At 36.9% G+C, this 20827-nt stretch overlaps 1 long non-coding RNA gene across 2 annotated transcripts; it reads right to left on the reverse strand.

Annotated features, from left to right (window-relative positions):
* Nucleotides 1-12802: 12802 nt before the first annotated feature.
* LOC145586290 (uncharacterized) lies at nt 12803-17751 on the reverse strand. Of its 2 annotated transcripts, none has more exons than XR_014100882.1 (4): nt 17451-17751; nt 16663-16747; nt 15756-15876; nt 12803-14704 (listed from the first exon to the last, which is right to left on the reverse strand). It is a non-coding gene; the product is annotated as an uncharacterized LOC145586290 (long non-coding RNA). The 2 variants fall into 2 exon arrangements; XR_014100881.1 differs by having other exon boundaries at nt 17414-17750.
* Between the last annotated feature and the right edge of the window lie 3076 nt (nt 17752-20827).

Here is a 20827-nt window from a genome sequence, read left to right on the forward strand (position 1 = left end):
GCAACCGTCCCCACCTTAATAGTTCGATCTGGACGGCTGTCATCCAGAGGAATATCAATGTGGTCACCAGCCGGCTGAGGACGGATTTCATCTGACCGTTCCTCGGTCAGTGATTGCTATTTCTTCTCTTTCTTCACCTCCACCAGCTGATCAACTTTTCTTTTCTTTCCAGCTGCTGGTAGGGCTGGGTCAGAGTCCTTGACATCGACAAGGTCTATTGGCTCCTTCACATGACCGGCTGCTGCAGCGTTGGTTTGACGCCTGAGAGGTAGCACTCTCTCGCCGTCTTCTGATCCCCGTTTAGGGAGCCAACAGAGCCATCATCCTTTTCCTATTTTAGCAAAATGAGAGATGGGAAGATGACGACCTTGCACTCATTCAAAGTGGGTTGCCCGACCCCTCCCCCGAAAATAACAAGAGGATGGGAGATGTCACGCAGGTTCTCCAGCTTGTACTTCAGCTTGGACAGACACTTGTACCTAATGAGGTTAGAGGAGCTACCCGTGTCTATAAGGATCCGACCCACCAGTTGGTTGGCGACCTTACATTCAATGACAACCGGGTCGTCATGCGGTCGGCGGACTCTGCCCTGATCCTTCTCAGTGATGAGGACGTCTGGAAAAGTACCACTAGCAGATGCCTGACCATCATCAATAGAGTGGATCATCTTCTTCAGATGATCCTTGGCCCCCCGGATGGTCGAGCCACCAGTTGCGAATCCGCCTGCTATGGTGTAGACCGGCTCCTGGTTAGTGTCTGAGCTACTAGCAGGCTGGGCAGTCTTGGATGACTGTCCTGGATTTGTCTTGACAGTCGCTTTGGACATCAAGACATAAGATTTGAGCACCCCCTTGTCAGCCAGACGGTCCAACGTCCGCTTGAGACTATAGCAGTCGTTGGTGTCATGGTCGACTTCCTCATGGAAGTGGTAGTATTTATTCTTGTTCCGTGACTGGACGGAACTCTTCATCGGATTTGGCTTCTCAATAGTAAGTCGGTCCTTCATCTCCGTGAGGATGAAGTAACACCGTCTTTATTAAACTCATACCTTGGGACGTACGGTTTGAATTCTTTCTTTTTCTTCTAGGTAGGCTGATCAGACTCATCAACCGCCCAGACTTCTTTTCTCTTTTTGCTCTCTTCAGCTTTCTGAGCCGGCTGAGCAGACCGACTCTCTTTTTGTTTGTCAGACTTTTTGGAGTCTGACTGATGGCTGAATGAGCAGAGGTCGATGGCTTGAATAAAGCTCTCCGCCTCTATCAACGCCTCTTGGAGGGTGAAGACCCTCTTCCGAACGAGGTCAAACTAAAAGGTTGACCCGTCCTTCAGACCCTTGAAGAAGTCTGTGTAGGCTACCTCGTCAGACAACCCTTGAATCTAGATTATCACCAGATTGAACCGCCTGACGTAGGAGCGGAGTCCTTCTCTCTGTCCCTGCCGTATGGTGCTCAAGTCGAGACTTGTTTTCTTGGCAGAGATGTTCATCGATAAGTTGGAGGCAAACAAAAAGGAAAGCCTCCTGAAGCTATCAATGCATCCGGCTGGCGGGTTGTCAAACCATTGTTGGGCTATGCCCTTCAAGGTAGCCTGGAAGCATCGGCACCACATAACGTCTTCCAACCCCTGCATGTGCATAAGGTTGGTGTAGGCGATGAGGTGGTCCTTAGGGTTTGTGATACCATCATAGGCACCAACCAAGAAATTTTTAACCTTAGCCGGCTGTGCCGCCTCGGTTATTCCTTGTTGAACGTAGAGGTTTATTCCCCAAGTCTGAGTAGGCAGAGCTGCCAGTCCAAGGGTTGGACATTGTATGCCGCCTGACCTCCAAAGAGAGTCGGCTGCATGAATGGTGGGACATACTGCCCGTATGGCACCTGAGGCACATATGGGACTGGTCCAATCATCTGAGGCCCAGTATGGGCAGACTTGCCGCCTGTATGGCTCTCATGCAAGGATTGAAAATTCCTTGCGGATGTATTTTTGAAGCAGTCTGGAAAGCTTGATGTAGAGGTTGACTCAGACAGTTGCTGGCTCCGGTTGTGCTCGATGATGTGTCGAGCATCGGAGAAGGTGTTCTTGCTGCCATCCGGCTAAACAGCTCGGATGACCTTTCTTTTGCCCGTCTGGGGCAGAAGGTTTTTGGACCAGTCAATGGCAGGCGTTGTCTTCTCCTTTGGGTGTGGAGTAGGTTGCCTATCTTTGACTGACTTTCTCCTCTCAGCTTGAGGAGTCTTCTTAGCCGACTAACCCTTGTTAGAGCTAGCCATCCTCTCGTTGATCAGGCCCTTGATTTCACCCTTGAAACTTGTCATGAATTTCTTGAGCTCGTCTCGGGTGATTGGAGCCGGACCCCATGCCGTCTAGGTTTCACTAGGCAGTGGTCCAGTAGACTTGCTAGGACCAGTTTCATTGTTGCTCCGTTCTAGTCTATATGTGGGATGGATGCGCTTAGAGATGAGTGACCCATCAGGGGCCACATGGGTTTCGACTCCACAGTCGTTGTCTGTATCCTGGTCTGTATAGGCCTCCCTATCGGCTCTAGGCCGGTTGGGTTCAGGCGGCGGTACAGACTCTTGAACCATCTTAGAGGTACTCTCCCCACAGAAGGTGCCAAATGTTTTGGGTGTTTTTGTCCCTCAAGAGAGTTACGTCACCGAGACTGGTCCGGTGCGATCTGCACCTGCAAAACACGGAGACTCCAAGTGGTAGAAGCTCCGCCTCCGACGATCAAGTTAGAACGTGTAGGAGAGTGTAAAAGTGCGAAAAGGTAAAAGTGAGATCTTCTCGGATTCCGAGATCAGGTGTTTTCTCTGATGTGAGAGAATGTAGGATAAGTTGTAATAAATGAATAGTAGATGTCCCCAAAATGGGGGAAATCTCCCTATTTATAGGGTCATTGGGAAAAGTGCTCTTCCTTAGGTCATGATGACCTAATGGGCTGCGCCGTTTTGCGGTGCTCTTGGGAATTGGGCCTTAAAGGCCGCAATTCCATTTATTATCTGAGACTGACACGTGTCAGAGTGGCACATATTAGACCTGTCTAGGACTTACACGTGTCCCTCTCTGATTAAGCCACGTGTCTAGGGTATTTTTACCCTAAACACTATAATTAGAATTATCGAACATGATTCATGAATTTTATTCTCACCCATTTATTATTGGTGTTGAGTCAAGGAAGTTAGTTTATTTATTTGCTCACTCAAGTAAGTTGAGATCGAGTCAAGAAAGTTATTAGTGCATTCGTGCAATTTTGTGCACAAACTAGGCAAGAAACCTTAATTAAAATAAATAGTATGTGCTCACTAATTAAATCAAGAATGAATTGGAAGTTTGTGTTGAATGTTGTTATATATGTTTATTCTTGATTGATTGGTTAGAGTCTTGACATGTTAATTTGGTAAATCACGTAAAGTGTAAAAGGATACGCACCAAAACTCTTGGAACGTATATACCTTGAGTATGAACATATGGGGGGAGTTATGGGATTTTTTATTTTACCATAGCTTCTACAAGGGTACATGATAGGTCGTCGTCGAGCCTACCAAAGATAAAAACCTAACTTGGTCTCTCTAATGGGTAGAAAGGGCAAGTAAGGGTCGATCCCATAAGGACTAAGGGGAGCACTAAAAAATATCGATTTGTGATAATCTAAGTCAAGTCTTTTTCGGTTTAGAGTTATAAAGAAAAACTACAAACAAATAATAAAAAGGATCTTGGGAAGGTATCCACCAATCAAGTCATTCACAAACTACAATTTAACATACAAAACATAACAATTTGGGGATAAATTAGGGGAAGTCATCTAAGGCACCCAACTACACTCTCAAGCTAGAGGGATTACTTGAGTCATGAATACAACCTACTCTCGTGGTTACAAAGCATAAAACAAGTGTTAAAGCATAATCATGATGACATAAACATTCCCTTGACCGGAAATTCCTATTCTCATGGAATTTCAAGTCAATTAAGCATAAGGGAGCTAACTCAATTTCATCTCTTGATCTTTCGTTGAGAAAGCTTAGATAAATAGTTCTAGCAATGGCCACTTACAAGAACTAACAATGAAACCACTTAAGCTCAACTAATTAACATCCCACATTAGCTGAATCAACACATGCAAACAAGTATTTGTGAATTCATCAATGGTTTCAACCATCCCAAGTAAAAGAACTACACACAAATCATAATAAATTGCAAAACTAAAGGAATAATTAACAACTAAGAATATGAAATCAAACACTAATTTAACATACAAGTAATAAAACTAGAAAAGATACAAAAATAAGCAATTAAAGTAATAAAATAAGGGAGAGAGTAAGAAATTCTCATTGATATTGCAAGAAATAATCAAATCTTCAAGTCTCCTTCCTTCAATTCTTCATATTCCAAGCTTTCAACAAGTTTTTCACACTTTCTCTCTCTAGGAAATGAGAGTTTCTCTCTCTAAAAACCCTAAACTAAGCTAAAATTACACTAAGAAGGTCCCGTCCCCCACATTTCAGAGCTAAGAAGGTATTTATATTACCCCAAATAGAAAGGACGGAGAAAACGAGAAAAAAGCCCGAAAACAGTCTTGCACAGACGTGTAAGAGAGGTAAAAATGAGGCAGAATGTACTTCCAAGTTTGGAGCAGGTCTGCATGGACGTGCATTTTTTGGGCACGGATGTGCAGCCTTGCACGGACGTGCATTTTGTTGCACGCCCATGCTGAAACCCCTGCATGAACAGCTTGACTTCGAGAGGCTGTAACTTCTTTGTTTCTTGCCGAAAATGGACTTGTGACCAGTCGTTGGAAAGCTCTTAAGATGAAATTTAATCCCCTATTTTGATTCACTTCAAAATGTTGAGCAGAACAAAAGTTATGGTCAGTTGAAGTTGACCCTTATGCAAACAACCCTTCAAGGCTTTCCAAAAGCTTTTCATTTCTCTTTAAGGCACTCATCCTTCTTCCTCCATTTCTCTATCAACCAAGCTTGCCCTTCTCCTTGCTCACTCATGCTTGATCACCTCCATATTGCTAAAAATAGCTACATTACATCAAGAACACAAACAACCCGTGAAGCATGGATGATACAAAATTGGCTTAAATATAGGATAAATAATGAACTTTGATTCCGAATAATAACGAAAACAAGGTTCAAAAGTACCCTAAAATTATACTAAATAACAATTTATCAAATCCCCCCAAGCTAAGCTTTTGCCCGTCCTCGAGCAAAACAATAATGTCAAACCAAAGAAGGGAAATAACTTGCTTAAATCAAAACAAGGAGGGGCAACAAGAAGAATGCACATACACACTAATCCTCATACCATAATCACTTTTAGCGCAAGTGAGAAGCAATATAAACCACTAAGTTGCCCTAAAGGACGAGTTTTTATCTCGTGAGGCTTTCCAATGAGCTTGCCCCACAACTCACACAATCCACAACACATCGTAAAAAATCACACAATTTCAATTTTTTCGCCTAAGTCAAGTCATCGGGATATGAGACACAAGCAAGACAAGTGAGCAACTTTCAAGAATTACCAATCATACAATGTACACATGAGTTGGGGGTAAAAAGGAGAACTAATCAAGGTTGCACTAGGATACTTCCTAAAACCTTTTACTAGTTCATTAGAGCACACCTAGATAATCCAAAGTTGTAACAAGCCCACTTTCGGTTATAAAAACTCAAAATGCTAGTCCACCTCCCAAAATGCACACCTAAGGCCCCTTAACTACACTCTAACTCGGGAATTTCATAAGAAACATCAATGCAAACAAGATGTGGGAGGCATTCACGAGTTGACCTCTAAAGAAGAGAATTTTTTTTGTTTTTGAGAAGTTTTAGGGGAGTTTTGTTCTCCCTTTTTTTCTCTATGCTGTTCCTTTTTTTTTCAATTTTTCAATGCCCTCGCCTCTTTTAACTATGAGCGGCTCTTTCTTTATTGAGAACGTGTGGCTTATTATGCCACTTATTACACATGATACAAGTAGAACCAATTCCCTAATAGAGTTTCATTTTGGGGAGGAAAGGGGGCACATCAAGGGCACAAGGGACTGCAAATTAATTCAAACATATCCTACTTGAGCAAATTAGACAATATCTTATACTAGGCGTGCAGTTGAGCATTCATTGGCTTTTATTCCATATACATTAATGCAATCAAGTTTAATAAGCCTCTAAATGACCCCAACTCTAGCATACCCTTCTAAAGAACTAGTACTCATCACTCAAGAGTCAAACAAGCAAAACATATAAGAATCGTCATTTGAGTCTCATCCTTGGGAATTTTTTTAATTTTTTTTTCAATTTTTTAAGTTATTATAAGGAATAAGAAAAAGAAAAGAAAAGGCATGAATATCCAAATGTAAAACTATGAACAAATTCAAGTATCAAACTAACAATCAACCCCCCTTCATGAAAGCGTGAAGCTACCCCCCCCCCCCCCCCACCCCAAGCTGAGACGAAGCGTTGTCCTCAATGCTTTGAAGAGATAATCAAGGGGAAGGGAGGGAGGGAGGGAAGGGAACACAATCAATTTCAACAAGTACATCTAATCCAACATCCATAACTACAACGAAAAACCATAACATACAATAAAATCTAGCCCCAAGCCAAACTCTTAAACAAGCAACCAATGAATACCAAAACCAATTATGAAATCAATAGCTTGAGAAGGGATGAAGAGAGGAAAAGATATTACTCAATATGATGCAAAATTCTTCATAAACGGCAAAAGATATAATGTCGACCCCTCAAGACTCCGTTTCCCAGAAACGACAACAAGAAAGGCCATCCGGCATGTACAGCCAGATGGTAGCAAAAAGACATTCTCTGATGCTCGACATTATATCGAGCAAAAGAAGAACCAGCAACTGTCTGAGTTGGCATCCACGTCGACTTATCATGATAGCTTCAAGAATACCTCACCGAGAAATTCTCAATCTGTGCATGGGACTCCGTCAAGCGGCCCTCTCGTCCAGTCGGGACCCCATGTAATCAACTCGGCGCAGTATATGGCCCAGCCATTATACAGGCCGCCAACTTTGCCTTACATCCAGCCTGCCTTCTTCGGAGGACAGGCGGCATATAACTACCAGCCTATGGACTGGCAGCTTCAGCTACAAAACCTTGGAGTGCAACCCTTTGTGTTCTCCAGGGAAATAGCTGAGGCCAAACAGCCGACCAAGGTTAAAAATGTGTTGGTTGGGACCTATGATGGTACCGCCAACCCAGAAAACCACCTTCTGGCATACACCCATCTCATGTACTTACAAGGATTGGATGATGCCGCATGGTGTCGTTGTTTTCCAGCTACCCTGAAGGGCATAGCCTAATAGTGGTTCGGTAACCTGCCGGCTGGTTGTTTTCCAAGGAGCCCTGATGGAGGTGGAAGCCTACATACAGGCGACCGAACTCTGCTCCTCAAATAAGCAGTCGGACTCCAAGAAGTCTGACAGATAGAAGGAGAGTCGGCCTGCTCAGCCGTCTCTAAAACCTGAAGAGAGCAAAAAGAAAAAAGAGATCTGGGCGGTTGATAACTCTGATCAGCCGACCTAGAAGAAGAAAAAAGAGTGGAAATCGTACGTTCCAAGGTACGAGTTCCACAAGGACAGTTACTCCATCCTCATGGAGATACAGGATCGGCTGACTCTGGAGAAGTCGACTCCAATGAAAGGTTTCGCTGAAAATCGGATAAAAAACAAGCACTTCCATTACCATGAGGATGTCGGCCACGACACCAATGACTACTTCAGCCTGTAGCGGACGCTTGATCGTCTGGCCGACAAAGGGGTGCTGAAATCCTATGTGAAGTCCAAAGTAACTTTCAAAGCGAATCCGGGGCAGTCTAGCAAAAAGTCTCCCCGGCCTACTGCTAGTTCTGAAACCGATGAGGAGTCGGTCTACACTATAGCAGGTGGTTTCGCCGGAGGTGGCCCGACCATGCGGGGCACCAAGGACCATCTCAGAAAGATGGTTCATTTTGTTGAGGAGGGACAGACGGCTGGCACATCCGCATTCCCCGAAGTCATCATCACCGAGAAGGACAGAAGCAAAGTCCGTCGGCCGCATGATGACCCTGTGGTCATAGAATGTTAAGTGGCCAACCAAAAGGTTGGCCGCATCTTGATCGACATAGGAAGCTCCTCCGACGTCATCAACCGCAAATGTTTATCCAACGTCAAATATAGGGCGGATAGCATGCAGGATGTCTCCCATCCCCTTGTTGGGTTAGAGGGAGGAGTTGTGCACCCAGTCGGACAGGTAGATCTACCTGTCCGGCTGGGAAAGAAGGGTAACGGTCGACACATGACCATCCGGTTTTTGGTGGTCGAAGAGCTAACCGCCTACAATCTCATTCTTGGCTGACCAACTCTTAACGAGTTCAAGGCCGTCATCATCCTTTCTCTCATGCTGGTCAAGTATGAGAAGGATGATGGAACTGCTGGCTCCCTAAACAGAGACAAGAAGATGGTTCGGGAGTGCTATCTCTCAGACGTCAAACCTACGGCTGCTACAGCCGGCCAGGGCAAAGAGCCAAAAGACCTTGATGAAATCAAGGATGATCATCCGACCCCACCAGCCGCCAAGAAAAGAAAAACTGACCAGCTGGTGGTGGTCGAAAAAGAAAAACAATAGCAATCACTGACCGGGGAACGGTTAGATGAGCTCCGTCCCCAGCCGGTTGGTGAGCACATTGATATTCCTCTGGATGACAGTCGTAGCGAACTGTTAAGGTGGGGACGGTTGCTTTTGCAAAGATGGGTGCAGACTTGTACCATCTGCTGAAAGAATTCAAGGACATTTTTGCCTTTGAAGTGGAAGAAATGTCAGGCATCAGCCCGGATCTTGCTGTCCACAAACTCGCCGTGGATCCAAAAAAGAAGTCCATTCGGCAAAAGAAAAGAAATCACGGCGAGGAAAGAAGTCAGGCGGCATCTGCATGTGCATGTGCAAGGCGGTAGGGGCAACAAGATTGACGCCTGCTCTGACTCCCAGTTGTTCGTAAGCCAATAGTGTTTAGGAGATTTCTGAACATTTTTTATTTTATTTATGAACATGTTACTTTCCTAATATGAACACTTTATAGTGTTTAAGAGATCATTCCATAAAAGGTTGGTGTGTCACTAACTCACTACTTTATCCATTTTACTCTTAGGATTTAAATATACAAGTATAATTTAATGACCTTTTTTTTGTTGACGAATTGGCTGGCAATTTGGGACATCTTTCCCTAAGATTTTATCCAGCCTTCTTGGGTTTACTATTTAGGATAGGATATGGATTTATCAATGAAAAAGAATAAAGAATCATGTTAGTAAGGAGTACCTTTTATGTTATTATTTATGAACATTTAATGATATGGTAGTGAACATATAGTTATTATAATAATATTGCTAATCGATTATTTTTATCAGCTTGTTGTGTCATATAAAAATAATCTTAATTAAAAAAATGATCACTTGTGTAATAGTAAATGTTCATTTATGTTTAATGTATGTTTTTTATTGTAATCTATAGATTTATTTTAGTTGTATTTAAATATATATGTTGTCCATGTGAATTTCAATAATTTCCATTCTTTTAAAGATGTTCATATCTATTTTAACTAGTGAACGTGTTTTAATATTTGTTCCCTAAAAAAAAAAAACTTAACATTTGTTATTCTGCTTTGTTGTAATAATGTTCAATTATGCAATTATAAAAGTTCAGTTATATATATACTTGTGTTTATGAAATTATAAGTTGTACATGTGACTTTTAATGATTATCAATGTTTGGTAGTTTCATAAATAATGTTCAGTTATGTAACTATATAGATGATCATTTATATTTTTACATATAGTAATTTAATTGTAAGTGATCAAATGCATTATTGTAATTGACCATTATTGCTACTATATATGTTCATTTGTTACATGTTTATTTATCACAGTGGGAAAAGAGGATGCTATTATTTTTAAAGAAGCAAATCAGTTTGATTTTTGGGGGAAACAATTTCTTTCCGAAGATGATGCTTATGAATTGTTTAACGAGTATGCTTTTTATGAAAGGGTTTGGAATTAGAGTTTGGAGGAGTAAGAGGCAAAGGGGTGACTCATTTTCTATGAAAGGATTTATTTGTTCTAATGAGGATTATAAAAGATAAAAAGTGTAGCTTAGAAATATTAGGTCTTAAGAGAAACTTGATACAAGAATTGAGTGTTTAGCTTTAATTTTGTACAGTTTTCTATTGATCATTCAGGTGTGTTTATGAACATATAGTGTCAAATATTCTAATATATATATAGTTAGTGAATGATTGTTCAAAGTCGACAATTGTAAATGTTCAACCACAAATTCAAGTTGTTATGAATATTTAGTTTTTTGTTTATGAACATATTTTTTTTTCCTAATATGAACATTATATATCTATAAGGATGTGATTTTGTAATAATATTTTTGAAAAAAAAGAGTTTATTTCCTTCTTATTAAATTCAAATAGAAATTATATATCACCAAAAATTCAAATATTGGATATTAAAATATATATCACATCAATTCCACACATATTATTATACACAATGAATTCTCGATCCAAAATTGAAAAATTCAAGATCGTGTTATTGGTTCGTGTTGCGCGAATCCATGCCTTCTTGATTTCCTTATTTTGTCTTCCCTTTTTTTCCTTGCTATTGTGTGGTGTAACTCACTATATCCACGATTCTTTGTTTAACTAATAGACAAAAACAAATGAATTATTAGTTAGATTTGAGCAAGAAGAAGTGTTGAATGAATTGAACCAATTTTCATATGAATAACAGTATAACAATTGAAATGAACATATATTAATATAAAATGAACATATATTAGTGTTGAAATTATCATCTATTAATATGGAAATGAACAACTATTAATACATAAATGAACATATTTACATAATTGAATATGAAATGAACATCTATTAATATATAAATGAACATGCATTAGTTTAAAAATGTCTATGAAAGATATCAATCAATGAACATGAAATATATACATAAATAACTCTTGAAGCTATTAATACGTGATTTATCATACATCTATATTAAAAAAGACATATATTGAAACTCAAAACTGATCCGAGCATGAAATATTTTAAGAAGATCACCAAAATATAAATAATTATCAAAATTCTAATAATCGTATAGTAATATGTGAAAATCATATACATTTATGTGATTAAACATCTACCAAAATACAAATGAACATTCATCAAAATAATTTTCCACTCTAAACTATGAAAAAGAATGAACATATATTATGACTATGTAGTAATATATAATTGAACATTTATATTAATCATTTATTTTGTGAATGACTATATATTAATATGTAAATGAACATTTATCAAATTGGAAATGAACATTCATTAAAAAAAAAAAAAAACATTACGAACTAATTTAATTAATGCTTAATTTTCTCCAAATTCTTTGATGTTCTTCTCTGAAACTATTTCCTTCGTACTGCAAAAAAAAAAAAAAAAAAAAAAAAAAAAAAAAAAAAACTTCATATACTCAAAAATCAAAATGTACTTGTTCAGATTACTAGTTTTTAAATGAAAATTATTAAAAATTACTAAAATGCAATAGTTCATTCTCTTTTTCCATGTTATATGCTTCGATGATGTTCCTGTAACACAATTGCAACAAAAAATTATTAAAATTAGTGTTTATGTACTCTTTTTCGAACTAAATATGTATAAAATCACTTACTTCTTCGAATTTCGACCTTGATTTGTTGAATCCTATAGTAATTGAACAATTTTTTCGATAATTAGTCACAATTTCGTAGAAATTTTCGTATTTTTAAATGTAAAAAATTGATTTAGAAAGATAAAATGCAGAAAATGGGTTAGGAGAGAGAAGTAAAATGCAAAAAATGGATTAGGAGAGAAAAAGAAATGAGAAAGGGTTTTTTTTTTTTTTATATATATATATAGGGGGTAAAATTAATACAGGTACTAATTTTAGAGAAGGGGTGTTAAATGAAACTCTGCATTTATGGAGGGGTGTAGGGAACATGCCTAGACCAGTGTCTAGCCATATATAATTTATAAATAACAACATATCTTCATTAAGCCCAAATGATCATTTATTAGAAGTATTTTTGGCCCATCATAAAGTGACCCACCTCAAGAATTAAACCTTAGAAACGATCAAGTCTAAAAGGACATTTTTTTTTTTTTGACTTGAAAACGAATTGAAAATCCATACTTGATACTTGTATAAAAGAAATGTCATTTCTTGCAAATCAATAATGTCATAAAAGTAATCCAAAGGACTTGTTAACTATCTCAGTTAATATTTCATTATAGTAAAACTGATTCACTCAGAAACCATAACTCCAAGAGTAAACATTAAATTGCTAATTCAATAACTACAATTTAAGTTCCGTCATTAAAAAAAAAATAAAAATAAAAAAATAAAAAAATCTACAAGTTAAGTACTTCGTAAATAAATATATATGAGATCAAAGAAAAATTACATAGACATAACTCCCAACAAATATATACAAGTATATCTGTATATGTAAGAAACCAAAGTCACCCTTCTTTATTAACTACATATAGAATAAAAAGAGAGTACATATCCTGTATCGATCATATGATCACTCTATGAATAGGTATAATACTATGACCTCCCACCGTTCACAACATCCATCATCCCTTGCATGTCACTACAAGCAGCTCCTCGATGTGGTGGAAGAGTAGAGACACTGGTCCCCTTCGGTCAAGATTAATATGCTTTCATCATAGTTATGACACCTTAACTCAAATTCATTGCACAAGAAAGAACACAAAATCTCAATCATTAAAATGCATTATAAAAGTATACAACAGTATGAATGAGTATCCAGCTTAGTCTTGTCTTCTTCTTCTCTTCCATGATGTTGATTAGTTGTGGCTGATAATGCTCCATTATGCAATTTACCCTTTTGTTTGCAGAAAATTTAGTGCATATGAGAAAATTATTAAATTAATTAAGAAAGCTAAACTAAATTCACATAGATCGAACAATATTCACTACTCCCCTGGTATGAAAAGCTCTCTCTCTACCTATAATTTAATAATTATTCTACATCACAATTATTGTTGATTTCTCATCTCCTATCACCAAATTAAACTTTCCACTGCAAGTAAACCAAACCAGCTTAAACCGAGCATATATATAGACTAATTCAAAATTCAAAGTTCCTGTTTCTGGCACCCCTATTAAGTTCTTCAAGTATGGTGTTTCCGGTACCCATGTTGTTCCTGATTGTGCAGCAAAAAGCTGCTGTAAAATTCACTCTCAACTTCTCAGTTACTTCTTAAGCTCCACAATATACGGGCTTTCTTGTTTTTTTATTACGGCTAAAAGGTTAAACCTTATCTCATTCGAGTACTTCTCAATGCATTCTTGGATGACAGGCTTAACCTTTTGTAGCCATCTTAAACCAAACCAAACCAGCTTAAACCAAGCATATACATCGAACAATCTCCTTTGGATCAGTCCAATCATTCTAAAAAACCCCACGGTTTTGAGCTCCCCAAGTAGCTCGGGAAATTACCATAACCCATTTCTTATCTTCCTCGCTCAATGGCTTTACACACTGCATAACCCAATCAAAAAAAGGCTGTCTGTGTCCCTGCACCAGTCCACCAAACCTACTCTCTTTCCAGGCATGTCTCTTCCTACTCTCCCTTAGACCTTATACTTTAGACCCTAGACCCTATCCCTCTATATTTTTCTCTTTTTTCAAAGCTAAATCAAGAAAGGTGTTTGGAGGAAATGAAAAGAAAGGGAAAAAAATCCCTATGTTCTCATAATCCCTTACAAAGGATCAAAAAAGATTATACTCCGTAGTACTGTAACTTGACAAGTGAGCAACGACAGAAAATTGGAAACTCTCCTGCAGATCGAACTGATGGCATGACTAAAAGATGTTCAGCAACCAGTCACACCAACACCAAAAGCAACTGATTAGACCCAATTTTTTATTTAAAAAAAGGAAACAGGAAAAAAATATTATTGCACCAAACCACCGCCAATATATAGATGAAAGTCAATAGAGGATCCAACTATGCCAACACTAATAGGGTGTCTTACAGTTGCACACATGAGAGCGGTCACTGTTTCTTCCACATGTCCATAGCCATTAATATTTACAATCTTATTTCCATCTAAGAAACAAGAAAATTGAGTTAAGACATGCTTAGATGGAAACTGATCATTTGTTAGCTAAGCTGAACTCTAAATTTCACATCACTTACCCATGTTGGATCCCTTGAGCATGGGTATGGATATGATATACTTCATTTGGGACCAATATCCTACAAACTTCTAATTATATAGCGAGCTAACCCTTAGATACTCATGTCTGACATGGGTACCCAAGTTTGAGTAATGTAGCTTGCTAGCAAAAAACTCACATCATTGACATTAACATCTCATGAACGTGAAGAAAACTAAGTAGGACCTTGTTGGTACTTGGTAGTACAGGTAGCACCACTTCCACTGTAAGGGTAATTAGCTTCACCACGAATACCACCATTGTTTATGACCCGCTTGAACGCGTTATCCATGTAACCCCCATCACAACTATCGTCATCCTTGAAACAATCTACAAGCTCCTGCTCTGAGTGATGAGTTCTTTCTTATTGATCGCGTTGATTCCTTCAATGGCACCAATAGAAGAGAATGCCCAGAAGCTTCCTGTATGTATAAGTCATGGAATATGTAATAGCTAAATTACATAAGCATATCATCTGCCAACATTACTATGCTTACACAACTTCTTGACATTTGATGGAATTTTCTTGTTGTAGTACCTAGTAGTGCATAATATGATATACTCCGTATGTTGTTTTACACCTTATAAGAAACAATAGCCTTTATCAGATAATTTTCTGTTCTAATTTATAAAAAGCATCGGTTATTCCACATCAGAGACTCCTTGTATTTACTACCAGGCAAGCTGTATGCCCTGCATTGAAATTGAGAGGCACAAGGGCAGTCGCTTCGTATTGATTTAAAAGCTATTGAAAATAATTTAAGTTCATTGGACTAATGAAACACTTTGATTGAAGACAGGTTTGAAGTTAAATGTTTTCTAGCAAATCACCATAATGAATACCATCCCATATTCCCATGTAAACTTCAGTAACTTATGTGCTATTAAGATCTTGGATTTCACTAAGTCAACACTAACAAGTTCAAAATATTGAACTATAAAATAATAAGAATCAATTAAATTATAAGACAGAACTTGAATGTGTATGAATTATGTATGTCCATGGTCTCAGCTATACCTATATTTCATGGATTATGTATGTCCATGGTCTCAGCAGAAAAAATCTGGATGAACTCCCAAATAGTATTACTCATATGGTCAGAATCTCTTCTGCAATTAGATTCAATTAATATCCGATCACAGTATTTTCCAGATAAAAAGTTTGATAAACCAACCTCTGTGTTATAAAGCATTATCCAAAGATTAATTCCGCATATATATGACAATAAAATAAAAATAAAAATAAAAAAAAAGAAAAAAAAGAGACAATCTTCCCATCTCCAAAGGGAAAGACTATAGTTCTTCCGCTATAGGATAAAAGTCTCTGGAGAAGGATATTACTTTGAGTAACACCCATTATCCAGGTGTAACGCTCGAAAATTTAACGCTGATATAGAATGCACATAATTCGTCTCTTCAACAAAGCACAAAAAACTAAGAGAATTTAGGTACAATTCAAAAGACAAATCTTACTTTCTTTCTTCTTTTCAGATGCCTTCTTAGCTGTCTCTCTCTCATCTGCAGCCTTCTTCTCTTCCTCGGTTTCATCACCAAAGAGATCCATATCATCGTCATCATCTTCAGCCGTTGCTTCCTGCAAATTTACAAAAAAAGGGTATCATAAATGAACCATAATACTATCAAACAGTGACAGAGGGGAAAAAACCATAGGCCATAAAAAAAATGACATTGAGATCGCAGCGCTTTCAGATTAAAACCAGTTATCTTATAAACAATACTCCCTCCGTCCCCAAATGATAGTCCCTTATGACCTATTTTTAGTCCCAAATTGATAGTCCCATTTGCTTTTTTCAAGTACCATTAATATCAATTTTTTTATCAAAATTTCCTCCAATTACAACAATATTTGTGCAAATTTAACTTTCCCATGTAAATTTTGTTTTTCAATGTACTTTTATTACTTTCTCTCTCTATTATTTTACATACCCAATGTAAATTTATATTTTCAATGTACTTTTACTACTTTTATTTAAGTTTCTTAATTCCCGTGATTTTTGCTCATAAGGGACTATCATTTGGGGACGTAGGGAGTATTATTTAAAGCCATTTTTTTTTTAACTTTCTTTTAATCATGAAAGAAGAGAACATATATGTAATACAAAATCATACGTTCAATTTCATTCATATTGCTCATTTGTTATCATTTGAATTTTATAGATCATACAGGTTCTTTATTTAGTGACTAATTGAATCTCACGGGATTTTGATGAGTAAACAGTAAATTATACAAAGTTGTTTGTTTTTGTCAACAGCCTTAGCAAGTATAATTAGTACCATTTCTTACCCTAGTGCATCACATGTTACAACCATCTTTGTATCAAAGACAACTTAAGAAGTGCAAATAAATTCAAGAACAAACCTTGTTTTCCTCAGCAGGAGCAGAAGCAGATGCAGCTGGAGCTCTCTGGGAAGAAAATCTCACACAGGCAGCTTGGCCAGGGAAACTGTCACATATAATGAAAAAATTAATAAATGATCAGATGTTGAATCACTCTTAAGAGCTCCAAAAGAATGAAAAAATTCTGGAGAATTTCTATTTAAGACGAAACAAGCTGACAAAATAAAATAGCACAAAAGGATAGGCAAGCAGGGGAACATTTCAGATTCACACCTCTCAACATACCAGGCCACAAACTACTTAAACCGTTAAATTTTGGATCTACCCATATTACCTTAATGGTTGAAATGTAAAACTCAAATTAGTGATGGATACTTATGGGATAATAACCCAGTTCAAGGTAATTGAACTCATATCAAATGTGTCCTATTATCAAGGATAGAGAGTATAGAAGCTTCAAAATAGTGATTTATTTTCGTAACATGTTGCTCAGAGGAAGATCATTATAAGAACTTGACAACGAAAAATGCGGGGGAAAACCTTAAGAAAAACCTCATTTGACCATCTTATATTATTATTTGTCAGGTGAAGCTCCAAAAACACATACATAATAAAATTCAAGGGTTTCTAGCCGCAGCAAATGAAATATGAATTCTAATGTTCTTAATCATGACAATGAAGCCCAATGAAAAGACAACCAAATAAGCTCTAATTGTTGGTTAAATAACTTAAGCTAAGGTATCCTTATCACCACACGACCTAATGCAGTTACCTCTTGAAAATAATTGAAGTAATGTAAATAACCCTACTTAGATTAGAAGCTGCATTTGATGGAGAAGAGAAAGCCAAGAAGGTGCTACAAGCCTACAACAATGGAAGCCATTAAAGAAAAAGGAGAGAGAAATTAAGAAATTTAGAGAAGAATTAAAGACAATTAGAGAAGCAGCATTTGATGGAGATGAGAAAGCTCAGAAGGTGCTCATTGTTGATGGTTGTAGAGAATGTGAACAGGGAAGAAGAGAGAGAAAAGGGTGTATGGAGGAGAAACTGCAGAGATAGAGGAAAGTAAAATGCAGAAGAAAAAAAAGCCAAAGGTCGGTCAAGATTCCAATGTTTGGTTGTTTCCAATTTTGCAAACGCATGCTAAGTGATTCAAACGAGGTGCAGGAGCTCTAATGAAGGTTGCCACGTCAGCAAAGCTCACACATACAATTGGCACTCCTAAGGGAGCAAGGTCAAATCTTTTAAGGGGTGAGGATATGTTACGACTTATTATAACATGTTATAGCAAAAAAAAAAAAGAATCTGTATAGTAAGATTATTATTTTAAATTGGATATGGGGGTAGAATTGAGAATTCAATCTGTTTTTTAATAACAAAAAATATACTCCCTCCGTCCCTTAATTACATGCATATTTCTCATTTTGCACGGGAATTAAAAAAGTTAAAAATTTCTTAAAACTAATAATTGGGAGTATAAATATGCATGTGGGGTTAGAGAGAGATAGAGAGAAAGAAAAAGTAGTTGGGAATTAGGAGAGAAAAAGTATTGGCAATTGATGTTAAAGTACAAAAAAGAAAAAAAAAGGGTGACAAGTCATCAAAAAGAGAATAATATTGTAAAAAAGTACAACCCATAAATAAAAACAGACACTTAATTTTGGTCACCCCAAAAAGGAATACAGGCATGTAATAAAGGGACGGAGGGAGTAGTATTTTGTAGAACCTAAACATTAGCAAAGCAATAACAAAAGGTGCAATTTCTTTTCTTTTTTTTTTCCAAATAAAAGTCCAATTTCATAGTTAAATTAATTAATACTCCCTCCGTTTTTAAATACTTACTCCATTTCTCAATGCGTTGAGTTTTAGGAGAAATTGGATAAATTAATAAAATATGAAGGTAGTGGGGTTGGTGGAAGAATATTAAAATGTAAAAAGTAAAAGTAGTTGAGAGAATTGGAGGAGAGAGAATATGGAATTAATAAAATATGATTTAGGTTGAGTCCATTAGGTGAGAGAAATGAATTAAATATTGTAAAAGTTTTTCAAATAAGGAAATAGAGTAAGTATTTAAATACGGCCGAAAAAGAAAAGTGTAGCAAGTAGTTAAAAATGGAAGGAGTAAGTAAGAAATTTGTGCTAGATCCAGTCATAAAACCATCATTTCATATAATAAAAATACAACCAAACTTGCATATTCTAAAACGACAACTAATCATCACAAATTATAACAAACAACTGAGTAATCAAATATCGAAAAAAAAATACAAATATTTTAATTATCATGTTCACAATTTTAATATATTGTACATTGTTGACATGTATATTTCACATTGTTTGTGTGTTATACAAAATACTATAGTTATAGTTTTTTATCAAATGTCATCATCAGCAATAATTGTAATGGAATTTGGATGGTTAATTGTTATACATACCGTGATAAACTGTCGACAATATCTACATGCTACTACCAATATCGCGAGGAAAAGCAAATACAATAGTAGACATAATATTGTATCAGAGTGTGTAAGGATGTCAAAATATATATATATATATATATATATATATATATATATATATATATATATATATATATATATATATATATATATATATATATATATATATATATATATATATAATTACTAATTCGTAGGATTGTCATAAACATTTTAATGTACACGGTGAAATTTAATAAACCTAGACCCGATGAAAAAAAAATACAAATTAAGATTGAGAGTTGTTTTGGGTGTTTTTGTCTCTCGAGAGAGTTACAGCTCGAACATTGGTCCGTCGCGCTCTGTACCTGCGAAAACGGAGACTCTGGTTGGTAGGAGCTCCGCCTCCGACGATCGAGTTAGAACGTGTTGGAGAATGTAAAAAGTGCGGAAAATTAAAAGTGAGATCTTCTCGGATTCCGAGATCAGGTGTTTTCTCTGATGTGAGAGAATGTAGGGTAAGTTGTAATAAAAGAATTGTAGATGTCCCAAAATGGGGGAAATCTCTCTATTTATAGGGTCATTGGTAAATGTGCTCCTGGTTTGGTCACTCTGACCTAATTCTGATGGACTGCGCCGAATTACGGCTTTTTCGGGATTTGGGCCCTGAAGGCCGTCTTTCCTCCTGAATTCTGGGAACGACACGTGTCAAATGGGGATAGGTCCAGTTTGGACTAATCCTGGGCTGACACGTGTCGCCTACTGGTTAGTCCACGTGACATGGGTAAAAATTACCCAAAACAAGAGCAATTTTGAAATCTTTGTTAAGAAAACATTACATGCCGTATATTGAGTATCTTGCAATTAATATGAAGAAAATAATACTGGTACATCAAGCAACAAGGTAACTTTTACTTCTAATTTATATGAATATGGGAGCTTCTAACTACCTAGTACTTGTAGGCATTGTTCAAAGCGCGCCTACGTTAAGCATGTGGTGAATATGCTTGACACTCATATGAAGTGGGAATTGACATATACGATTAGGGACGCGATTAGGGACAAAGCAAAATAGGCAGCCGCCAACAAGTTATTGAGGAACTTGTAAACCGTTAACGGATCATTAAGGCAACCACGATAAGGGACAGCCATAGGCAGTCAATGATTGACCCGTGAAGGTTACACCCCATTCATAATCCATGAGATAACTAAATCCATATGGTTCAGAACCACGAAAGGAAGATCGGGGATGATGGTACAAAGTGAGTCATGGAGTCACATTTGCCCGTATTGGCGTAAACTCAATTCTTATAGCAAAAAGTATTTCCTGCGATCTCAAAGGCATGCAAACAAAGATTGAATTTGCTCCAAACTATAATTATGGTAAATTGGTTGAATATTAATGCAACATATAATTCTAAAGTATTGTGACCACTTGATTAAACAACAAGATTAAAAAGGAACCTAAACCTATCATCCAAATTATCTTATTAGTCGTGATTTTCAATTACATATTCCCTTTTAAACATGCAATATGGTGATCAATAATAAACAATAGAATAAACATAAACATTGAAAGCAATTTAACAATAATAACGGTAGTCAAATCAAATTATAATAATAAACCTAATCATGATACTAGCAATACAGAATAAAAATAAGAGTAAGTGAATAAATTACTCACGTTCTGCGTTTCTTTAAATCGCTATATCATGAATAAATTGTTAGTAACTTCAATAAAAAAAAAT

This window comes from Chenopodium album, chromosome 16 (genome assembly GCF_948465745.1).
Source record: "Chenopodium album chromosome 16, dcCheAlbu1.1, whole genome shotgun sequence".
NCBI classification, from domain to species: domain Eukaryota; kingdom Viridiplantae; phylum Streptophyta; class Magnoliopsida; order Caryophyllales; family Amaranthaceae; genus Chenopodium; species Chenopodium album.